An 11751-nucleotide genomic window follows, 5' to 3' on the forward strand; every position below is an offset into this window, starting at 1 on the left:
AGAGCCTCTGCCTTTGCTGGTAACTCATTTAGGAGAACTCAAGTACTCATTTTCTGTTTGCACAACCAATGTTGTGGTAAAGTGCTGGAGTAGCATCCTGGCCTCTGTGTTTCAGGAGCTGGAGCTGCTGCATTTTTGCTTTTCTTTTTTTCTTTTTTTTTTTTTTTAACAGCTGAATTTCTTCAGCATCTGTGTGGATTAATTTCCAACATACGGTGCATTGTAATTGAGTTAATGTTGGAGGCTGGAAGATGAAAGATAAGCGAGTGGGAGGGGAAAGAAAAATAGAGCAATAGCCAAGAGCACTGCCATTGAGAACTAAAGAAATAACACCAAACAGTTGGCAAAGTAGCCTGTGGCTTCTTTGATAGTCCCTCATCACAAGTAATAAAACACCTTTGGAGTTGTTCTTTACCTACTGGTTGTAAATCCTGGTGTAAAGCTGCCTGTGTTTCCCAGAGTCCTGGGGACCTCACAAAAGCCTCTGCTCTCCCGGAGTCCAGCCTGCCCAGCACGTGGAGAAGCAGAAATATCAAGGTGGGAAAGGTGGGAATCACTGAATTTCTCACTCTCTCCTTCAGGTTTTGCTCTTGTAGAGATCTCCCACCTGGGTGTGAAGTCCATTTTTTAGAACAAAACAGTAGCACATTCAGCCTTCCTTACTTTTGCTCCGAATCACTGCAGCTGTGGTATGTATGAAGCTGGTACTGTTGTGTCTTTTTTAATGTGTTTTAAAATGTGCCTGGAGGTTTGGGGAATTTCGTATTTCTTTTATTTGTATTTTTTTAATTCCGGCTGAAATCCTCTGCTGTTTATATTTAAGCAAAAACCTCCAGCAGGAATGAATAAAATCAAAGAGCATCATAATGTTGAAAGGCAGGTCGGAGGCTGACAGATAGGCCTGGCTGAAGGGGCCTTTTCAGGAGAGATGGGGCAGGCAGGGGTTTGGGAACAGAGCAGCCCCTTTCCCTCCCTATCTCTCTCCGTGCTCCTTTTCCCCATCATCTCTCCTGCCCACATCTATCTCCTCTGCCTGAAGCTCATGTCAAAGCCAGGGTTTCACCAACAGTGGCAAGTTTCAGCAGCATCCAGAAAAGTGAGGCTTGTTCAGCCTGTCCAGCCCCTTGGCTGCCTGCTCCCTCTCGCTCTCCAAGAGCAGCAGCAGCTCTGTCTCACACTTGGAGAAGCTGCTCCTTCTGTTTTCCAGTGGAATATCTGATGAGGTTTCAGTTTCCACACTATAATGCTCTTTAATTCGAGTGCAACTTTTAGCAGCCTGTTTTCACTCAAACCCACTCTGAGGGTTTTTTCCCTTTGTTGAGCTCCCTGCGTCAAGTGACCTGGTGTCACATCGTTGGCTGGGGAGATGCCTCTGGCCACGAGTGCGTGGGGTTTGGTAGGAATTCCTGCCTTTATCCAGGATAAAAAATCCTACAGAATGAGGCTCACTTCTCACTGTGCCTTTTCTATAGCCCCCTCTTCCTAAAAAAATGCAAGCCAGGCTGGGCAGCAGTGCTGCAGCAGACCTGCCTCACAACGTGTCTGTGACAGGAACGTGATGGAAAAAGAAGCTTCATCTCAAGAAAAAGCAACTGGAAGAATGAGTTAGTGTTTTATTTTGCTTTCTTGCATTGTGCAGTGAAGACCCATGAGAATTTTGGAGAGAGGAGAAAAAAGGAAATGATACAGACTTTTTTTACAGTGTAACATGCCAGGCTTCCTTGTCTTTTTAAACTCAAAAAAACTGGACCCCTGGCTCTCTGAGGCAATTTTGTAAAACTTTCCAGCCAGTGTTACCCCAGGTTAGTGGTGTTACCAGCAGCAAAGAGGAGTCTGTGCTTTTATGAGACCATCAGTTTCTGGCATGTATTTATTACCTTGTCAAATAGTTTTAACTGATTGTAAAAGACAAACTTGTGGGAGCTGCTGGGACCTTTTTTAAGGTCATCTTCTGGTGCTGGTCTATCAAGGGACTTTTGCAGTAGGTATTTTCTCAAATTCAGTCTGGTAAATGAGATATGTGGGTGATTTAATAACCTAGTATTTGATTCAGGGACTGGAAATATGCCCCTTCGCTCATTAGATGTGCAAAGGGGAAAAAAAAAGAGTCATGCAAGGACAGTGGAGGGAAGAAGTCTTGATAGTCCTGCAGCATGGGTTTGGACAGGGATGTGAGAAAAGGGAACACGAGCACATGTACCCACAACACAGTGTTTCTACCATCAGCCTGCTTGTGGTGTCTGCTCCTGTCCCAGACCAAGCTAAAAGTATCTCTCTGAAATCTTTCCTGTAGAAGATCTTCGTACATGACTCCTCTGGACCAAGATGAAGCCGATTCCCAAAAGCCTTTCTTCCAGGCACGGCTCAGTGTTGGCTTTCAGGCAGGTACAGACACAGAGCAGCAGCCACTGTCTGCTGATTTACACTGTCTTTGTAGCACACCCACAAAATGGTATTTAGTTGGATTTTAAATATCTCCTAATGCCAGGAGATGAACCACAGTTATAGCTGGACGTTTGGGTCTTGTCCATGGCATTCACATCTGGTAGTTTCAGCTGATGTAGTGCTACTTATAAAACTGCTGAGGATCTGTAGGGAAATACTTCCTTCATCTTTACAAGTAGCCCTGCCCTGTAATATTCTGATAAGATTTTCAAAATGTGTTGATGTTTGTCCCATTTTCAGCTTCAGGTGTCCTGTATGTTGATACTTCACCTTTTTTGAGCAGCAAAGCCGAGTGCACTCCTCAGAAGAATTATGTGTGACAGGACAAGGGGGAGTGGGTTCACACTGAGAGAGGGTATTGGATATTAGGAAGAAATCCTTCCCTGTGAGGGTGGGGAGGCCCTGGCACAGGTTGCCTGGAGAAGCTGTGGCTGCCCCATCCCTGGAAGTGTCCAAGGCCAGGCTGGATGGGGCTTGGAGCAACCTGGGCTAGTGGAAGGTTTCCCTGCCCATGGCAGCGAGGTCGGAACCAGGTGAGCTTTAAGGCCCCTTCCAACCCAAACCATTCTGGGATTCTATGTCAGAATGCCTTTTCTCTAAGTACTCTTTGCTTTCCATATTTCTGGCCATTAGATTAAGCAAGATGTGTCCATTATGCTTTTTTTTTCCCCCATTGATTTTGAAGGGTTAAGTGTATATGTATGAACAGCTGGTTTTATTGGCCTGGAGTTCTAAGCTGCCAAGGAGCTTTCCTACTGATTTTAACTCTTGCACGCATTAGTTATTCCAGGTTATTTATGGTTGGGCTTGTGTGCTTGGCTTTTTTCATATAGGGAAAAAAAAAAGAAAAGGAAAAAAACCCAAAACTCTGGGCCTGGTGTATCCCTTTTAGCTCAAGCAGCAAAACCAAGTGGGAATGTCTGGGTTATTTCTGAACTCCACTAATGTGGACCTCCTTCATGAAAGCAACAGGATGATGTCATGTTCAGGAGAGGATCAGAGCATGCTCCTACCAGTTCAACACATCCCAGAGGTAATACTGTGGGCTAATATCCCAAAATAAGGCAAAGAACCACTTGATGCTTCTTTTTCTTTTTAATATAAATGTGTCACTATAGGTATGTATTTGAAGAACTTCTTGTACAGATTCTTAGAAGAACAGAATTTTTGAAAGGAGTTTTGGTTTCTTGGGAATTTCTTTTTTAATATTTAATGAGTTCCCTTCATGTTTTGCTGCAGAAGGTGAGGCTTTGGCCACAGGCTCGTTCAGAAGCTTCACGCTTTGCTTTACTTTGCATTTCTAGTGTTTCAGTGGATAAAAAAACCCCAAAAAACAAAAAACCAAAACTGCAATATTTGACCTTCCGAAGCTGGAAGGTCCCTTTTCTCTTCATGGCGAGGAAATAGCGTAAAGCATTCAGCATTTGTTTCCAGGCAATCTGTTCTTTTTCACCCTTCTCCTCCTCTCCCTGGAGATGGAGGCCCCTGCCATCCTTCGAGATGTCAGGAATTTTAGGAGATGATTTATGCAGCAGCATAAAAAGGCATTGGACCATGTAGCAAGGGTCAGACATATGGTAGCAATGATCATACACAATATATACATGCCCAGTAAAGCAGCTTCCCTGCATGTATTTGAAGACATTACGAGACTGTTTCTTGGGTAGAAAAATACTTAAAAATGCACCATGTATTCTGATCCTGCAAAACAGGAATGGGAACAAATAAATAACTATTTTTCTCGACCAGAATAAGTTAAATGCCTCTGTGTGTGGAAATGAGATTACAGTCCTCATTTTCCTTCTGACTTGACTGTAGCTGCTGAGAATAGCAGCCCTTCAGGTCTCTGGCAATGCAGTCTTCACCTCAAATAGGGATTCTAAAATATTTAAGCGTCTCTCTCGTGAGGCTTCCTGTTTCCTATTTGTTTTGTGTTGCTAAGCAATGCGTTTAAACCCCCAAAGTTAAAATTTACAACTCTCAAATTGTCCCTCAGCCTTATTCTCCAAACCTCACATCTGTAATGGGTTTTCCATCTGCCAGTTTTCCCAGGTCGCCCCATCCATCCTCAAGTCTGCAGAGGAAAAAGCCTTGTGGTTGAAAGTGGGGCTTTTTTCCCTTTTTTTCAGCCTCCATCTGTAATTAATTTCTCGCAAAGCCACATCTGTCTGTTTGGGGCAGGGGAAGTGGGGAAGGGGAGGTAGAAAGTGAAGTCACTCTCTCCCTTCTCCAGTAAAATGCAGAATTTGGCAAGTGCGATTGTAGTTCCTCAGGGCATTTTAGCCTCTCCCTTCCACCCTCCAGCCCTCGCCACCCCAGCTCCAGTGCACAGTCAAACATCTTGGGGAGGGCAAAGTGCTGCTGTGCTCAGCTGGAAGTTCTCCTGCCTGTGTGGAGCGTGTGGGTTTGGTCTGTGCTGCAGCCCACATCTGACACCGCAGTGTTTCTACTACTGGGGTTGCTGCAAAAGCTGCTGGCATCCTTTGGAAAATTTCCTTCTGTCAATATTTGAATTTTCAAAACCCATACTAAATAGCTGCCATGATGTTTCATTTTTAAAGACTTAAGAAACGGCCGCAGCGGTCCCAGTCAATATTCCTTCTCTGCCATCATGTAGTGCAGCTGTTCCAAAATATTTTTATGTTCTGCAGACCACCAGGTAGCTTCGAGCAGGAGCTGGGCTTGCTGTGAGGCTGCTCCCCTGCCTGGTGCCCTGCCCTGCTGTGGAAGGGGAAAGCAGAAAGAACCAGCTGTTTTAAAATATTGAATCGTTAAGGTTGGAAAAGACCTCTTAAGATCATCAAGTCCAATCATCAACCCAGCACTGCCACCATGTTCAGCTCTAAACTGTGTCCTCAAGTGCCACATCCAGAGGTTTTTTGAACTCTTCCAGGGATGGCGATTCCACCACTTTCCTGGTCAGCCCATTCCAGTGCTTGATAACCCTTTCCATGAAGAAATTTTTCCTAATACCCAGTCTAAACCTCCCCTGGCACAACTTGAGGCCATTTCCTCTCATCCTGTCACTTGTTACCTGGGAAAAGAGCCTGACCTGCAAATGGCTAAAACCTCCTCTCAGGGACTTGTAGAGAGTGATAAAGTCCCCCCGAGCCACCTTTTCTCCAGGCTGAGCCCCCCCAGCTCCCTCAGCTGCTCCTCATCAGGCTTGTGCTCCAGACCCTTCCCCAGCTCTGCTGTCCTTCTCTGGACATGGGCTGTTTGTTGCCCTTCTTTGCTAATCTAAGAGGAACATGAAACTCCTGAAATCTAGGAGGAAAATCTTCCCTGTCAGGATGGTGAGGCCCTGGCACAGGTTGCCCAGAGAAGCTGTGGCTGCCCCATCCCTGGAAGTGTTCAAGGCCAGGCTGGACGGGGCTTGGAGGAACCTGGGATAGTAGAAGGTGTCCCTGCCCGTGGCAGGGGGTTGGAATGAGATGATCTTCAAGGTCCCTTCCAATCCAAACCATTCTGTGATCTATGGAAAATTGGACTCCAGGGTATTTTTGGAGATCTGGGCTTTCATCTTCTTGTTATTCTAATGCAAGTCAAACTCCAGGGGCACAGACTGAGCATCGCTGTTATTGACTGTGCTAATTTGAGTGTCCAGCACCTCCTTCCCACCCACCACTCCTCCCATATTTATCCTGGTGGCACAGCTACTGTGCAGTCAGTTGGTAAATTAGATGGGATAATTAATCTGCATTAAATATATACTGACTGACTTTGGTGCCAGATTATTTTTATTTTAAGTCAGTTCTGCTATTCAGCTTATTGCCATGGTATTGGCACAACTGCAGGGCTGGCAGAGGGATGGGAGGATAAATAGCAAGGAGCATGGCAGGGGCAACTTAAATTGATGGTTCTGCTGAAAAACACCCCTGTTTGTCAAACTGCTGTCTGATATCTGAGGCAGAACGTGTCCTCTGCAGGGCTAACACACAATATGCTGTCTGTCATTTTCCAGGCACGTTCTTGAGTATTGCTTTCAGCAGAAGCTCTTTGGGATGATGTCCTTAATATTGATAAGAAATAGCACATTTTTGAATAATATGCTGACTGAAATGCTGAGTAGTTAGTAATTGCAGAAACTTCCTGAGCCAGGATTCATCCCTGTTAGACATCCAGCCATCTGTGCCTCCAGTAACTCTCTCATAATTACAGGTTAGAAGGGGAGCTGTTATGTGAGTATTGTAGAAGGCAGGCTGGACCAGTGGAAGTTGAAGAAAGCTGCTGGGAAGGGGGACCTTGGAACTGAGGGCATCCCAGCAGAGCCCTGCAAAGAACTGGAGCTGGCCTGGGCGGTCACCCGGAGGGGATATTGTGTGTCACACCACACATCTGCCACAGCTGCCAGAGTACAGTGGGACCTTGTTTCAGCACAGCCAGGTTAGTAACGTGTCTGGAAAATAATTTTTGGCAAGGGTCAACTTAAACAGCTTTGTTCTGCCTCGGAGTCAGCTCTCAAAAGGCTGTAAAACACAGAATGGGTCGTGCCAGGGATGCTCGTGGTGGCCACGTACCTGTCAGGGAAAGGAGGTACAGCCCTGGGTAGGTGCATGTGAAAGGGTTCTGGATCATCTGCTGGAAGACCATTGTCCTGCAGCAACTGGGAATCCCACCAGCAAACTGGTAGCAGATTTGTAGTGGTGAACATCAACCCCGTTGCAGATCCCTCTGAAATCTCCCGTTGTCCCCAGACCACCATGACCGTGTGTTTGTCTCCCAATTTTAAGAAATTTCATTTTAATTAAATGGTTTTAATTTAATTTGAATGAAAAATATGGGAGGAAAGGGGGAGCTCTGTAACAAGCAGCCTGTGGTGGCAGCAGCTCTCTGAGGAGCAGACTCATAAAAATAATGTGGTGAGAAAATTAGTCTGATGCCAGCATTAAATGACCCAAATTTGAAATAACACTGACACCCTGTGGAGATGTGTGGAGGGACCTTCTGCAGGGCTTGCTGAGCCTTGTTCCTGATATTACAGGCTGTTAATTATATTCCTTCATGTCCTCTTTTAGAGACAGCTTCAATTTTTTCCAGTGAAAGTTTTGCTATCTTCTAAGATTAAAAAAAAATATTTTTAATAGAAAATATATAAATGATTTTTGTTTCTTAATCGTGTACCTAAAGGCACAAAAGCTCATTTGCCAAAAAGAGGATGATGAGGAATATTCTACAAGATCTGAAGAACGTGCCTGCAGTGGGTTGAGTTTTCCTAAGGACTTTCTTCTGCTCAGCTGGAAGCATTGGAGGGAGCTGCTCCGTGTCGAGGTGAAGTCAGGATGCTAATCATTCCCTTCCCACTCTGGACTGTTGTTTAAAAATGCAAGAGCTAAAAGGCTTAATGGTAAATGTGTGTTTTGAATATTCAGAGCAGCAACTTAGCGTTTGTTCTTGCTGCAAGTCACTGAGATGATGGTCTGGCTCTTGGGAGTGTGTCCTCATACCTTCCTGTGCTTGTGCTGACTCTGGGCAGAGGGCATCCCAGTTGAAAAGGGATCATTTTCCCTTTGAGCACAGGATCCCCTTTATCCTTTATCCCAGGACTGAAGATCAGAAAGAAGAGGATGGTTATGGAGGAGGCTCCTGGTGACCTGAGTGCAGCCAGGCATTGCAGGGGAGGTGGTGGCAGTCTGGGAGCTCTCACGTTTCTCATCCTCTGTCTGAAACACCCGAGTGCTGCAAGTGCACTATTCACCTCAGGAACTACCTGGTCTAATTAAATTCATCCAAGGCTGATAAGGTGTTCAATTCTCTGATGTTTACATTGTCTGCAGAAGGGGAAACTGAGACAAACTGGGCTGAGCAGAGACAGAATATGCAGTAGAAATGCATTGTCCCATAAACTCAGTTCGCTAGAGCTGGAGTTGTTGATCTTTGTGGGTGAGCAAGGTTGGATACAGTTAGTCTTACAGTTCAGGAATCATTTTCCTACTTGAAGGAATGATGTTGGTTGATCAGCCTCAGTGCTAGACCCTCACTCCATCTTTGGAGATGACTTCCCTCCTGGAAGAAGTTTGAGCTCCACTGTATCGACGGCTATAAAGATCCCATCTGGCTTCTCTAAATAATAGGTAATTTCAGGGCTGTGGCCAAATTGCAGCATGGTTTTACTTCACTAACTTGCCATGTGAACCCTCCCTCGAGCTCTGTGCTTTCATCTCTGCTGAGATCAGTATTAGATGTGCTGTGCAAAGCTGCTGCACGGGGAGCAGTGACCTGGCCAAGCAGCCGCTTGGTTTTCAGGCGTGAGCCCGATCCCAGTGATCAAGGAAGGGATTTCTGCACAGCCCCAGCGTGCATGTTCATAAAAACCTTTGAGATGAAAAGTATTTATAGACACTTAAAAAATTCTTGTGGACAGGTCCAGCTTCCAAGACAGGAAACGTTCGTGGGAATAGGATTAGACTCAACATGTGAACAGCTTAGCCCCAAAAAGGTTGGGCGTGCTCTCTCCCTGTCCCTAAACCCCTAAAACTTCTTCTGGTTGTGCTCTGGATGCAAAGTCCACAGTTTTGCCAGCTGTGGATGGGGTAACATGGGGCTGACCCTCTGCAAAGCTGACTTAGGTCCCGAGGACTGCTGTTCACAGAGGGTTATTTCCTTTGGGTTCTCTCCTGAATTTACTGCCATTGAACAGCACTACAGCCTTCTTCTGAATGAAAGAGAAATTCACCCTGCACACTGCAGCAGTTGCCTGCAGCCATGAAGGAAAACCATCATGAGGAGTTTCTGTAAGGGTCAGCTGGTACCTGTGGAGGACACTCAGCATCAATCACTCCTTTCAAATAAAGGTTGGGTAAGTTTGAGCGATGTCCTGTCCCACCAGGAGACGAATTAGAAGCCTTTTTCATGAAAGCAATTCTCATTCGACCCTGGAACTGTAGCTGTTGTGTCAGCAGCCAAGTTGGGGTCAAGATTAAATGACTTAAAAGTTCCCCAGGTCAGTTCTCAAGGCTGTGTTTGGGATCCTTGGTCTGACCTCTCTCCAAACAACTGAGCTTTCAAAAGACTCACGGGAAGGAGGAAGGACTTTCACACCGGGAATCTGATAAAGGTCACGCAGATAAAAAAATCATCCGTGTGATCAGCTGACAGCCTGAGAAGGTGACAGGGAGAACCATGAGAGCCTCTGCACAACTTCCTCAGTTTGCTCTAAAGTCAGCTAGTTATGATCTAAATATCTGGAATTATTTTGGGCTGCTACACACAGGAGGAGAAGGAAGGTACACAGAACCTTGGCTGGTGTGTTGTCATGGCACAGTGACTTGTTTCAGCCTCTCAGTTGAACAGGCTTGACTTGTTATGAGAAGCTTGAGAACTGCTTTAATCCAATATCTCTGACACTTCTGTTATTTCTAGTGAGAAAGGGAAGATCTTGGTACTGTAGGTTTTGCCCCTTTCCCTTGGCACCATCGGGCTCTGTGGAGTTTGTTGTCCAAGCGAGGCAGCCCCTCTCATCCCTTTCTTTTTCCCAAGGCTTGGAACAATGCACCCTGCTTTTATTCACAGAATCACAGAATGGTTTCGGTTGGAAAAGGACCTTAAGGATCCTCTAGTTCCAATCTCTTTGCTATGGGCAGGGACACCAGATTTTACCTTCCAAAATTTGATTTTGGTCACCAATGCTTCATCAAATGACCAAACTAGATTTGCAGTTTCACTTAAAATTATTCTGTACTTAAAAAAATATAGACTTTTTTTTTTAATCTTTCAGTGGATTTGGAATGGCCACTCCAGTGCCCTTGTCAGGTTTTCAGTGTGTGCAGCTCTGAGGAGATGTTAATGATCCCCGATTTCTCCATCTTCTTCTGGCACAGCCTCTGGGGGAAGCATGCAGAAAGTCACAGTTTTGCTCCATGGGACCCCAGCAAACATCTGGACTTTAACTGTTTTTTGTTTTCTTCTTCCAAGGCACCAGGACTCTTCCCCCTGTCCATGAGGAGGTTTTGTGTGTAGTGAGCTGGTGGCGACTCTACAAGGGAATGAAGTTGGGATTCATCATCTCTCATGCAGGAAAACAGGGAGGAGCAGGCACAGGGCCATCAAAGGTACACAGAGGTGCTGGTGGGGAGGCAGGGAGTATAAAACCAGCTTGTGCAATGGAAATGTGTACTGCTGTTCCCTTCCAGCCTCTGTGCTCAGGTGGAGAGGTGATGTCTTCGTGCTGCTGTCAATTAGACTGCAATTAAACACTGTTTAATTTGCGGTGACATTTAAAAGCAATTAAGGAAGTTTAAATGTTAAATGTATGTTTTTGTCTTTCCAGTTACACACAGCTTTGGAGGAAAAAAAAATCCCAAATATTTAATTATATGCTTACAACTTTGTAAATAAGCCTGACAGTACTATAAAAAGATTTTTAATCTCTTGCATAACTGCTTTAACTTCATGCTTCAGGGTGTGGTGCTCTATTAAAACACTGACACATGTAGTTTCTTATTGTAGCTCCTGTATCCAGCATTGTCTGGGGAGCAGTTGGGGTGTGCATTTCCATATCTGCTTTGGGCAAAATCACCCAGGTAGCTCAGAGCACCTATACAAACCCTGTTGAGGTTTCCCTGAAGCAGGATATGGAATCATGAGGCAGAACTTCTCAGCAGTGCTGATGACTTTATCTGCCCACGGTGACCAGCAGCTGGAGGGTGCAGTATCTCAGGCTGCATCTGGAAAAAGAGGTTTGTTGCTGTCCTTCCCTCTGGACAGAGTCAGGAGAGAGGAGCAAGCCCTGCCTGGCCTGTCTGCTCCTTAGGGGCCAGCAAGCCTTGTCACCTTGACTGAGTCATCACATACCACCCTTGCTTTTTGTGCTTGCTTGGGAGACTCCTGCAGGCTTTACACCTTGTCCAAAGCCTGGATCCCATCCATCTGATCCCTGTACTGAGGTTCTGGCCTTTTTGACCATATACTGAGGGACCCCTTTGCCACTTTGTAGTCACTTTCTTGTGGCATCTTGCCACTAAACAATGACCTTGTGGCTCTTCCTCTTGCCTCAAGGTCACACCACAAGGAAGGCATGGGGAGGGTGGCCCCCAAGTTGTGTTATCCACCACTGTGATGTGATGGGATGCAGCCAAGCCTGGTGAAAAGAATTCTCCTCAACTCACCTGCCCTGTCCTTCCCTAATCTCTGTCTCATCTCTTATGTTCTTTCATCGTTCCTGTTTCACAATATCCCAGAACTCCTCTTCATCAGGAATTCAAGGCATTGATACCTTCTCACCACTGTCTAGCAAGGAGGAATAGAGAGCTGGGGGTGGCACCTGTTTAGTTGAAGAGTTTCCATCAAAGAGTCTGTGCTTGACAC

At 45.6% G+C, this 11751-nt stretch overlaps 1 long non-coding RNA gene across 1 annotated transcript; it reads left to right on the plus strand.

The window, feature by feature from the left end:
- Positions 1–660: 660 nt before the first annotated feature.
- Positions 661–8028, plus strand: LOC113973113. Its single transcript, XR_003536135.1, has 3 exons — positions 661–689; positions 6607–6831; positions 7576–8028. It is a non-coding gene; the product is annotated as an uncharacterized LOC113973113 (long non-coding RNA).
- The last annotated feature ends 3723 nt before the right edge of the window (positions 8029–11751 follow it).

Source organism: Neopelma chrysocephalum, unplaced genomic scaffold, assembly GCF_003984885.1.
Source record: "Neopelma chrysocephalum unplaced genomic scaffold, ASM398488v2 Primary Assembly neopelma1_98, whole genome shotgun sequence".
In the NCBI taxonomy this organism is placed as follows: domain Eukaryota; kingdom Metazoa; phylum Chordata; class Aves; order Passeriformes; family Pipridae; genus Neopelma; species Neopelma chrysocephalum.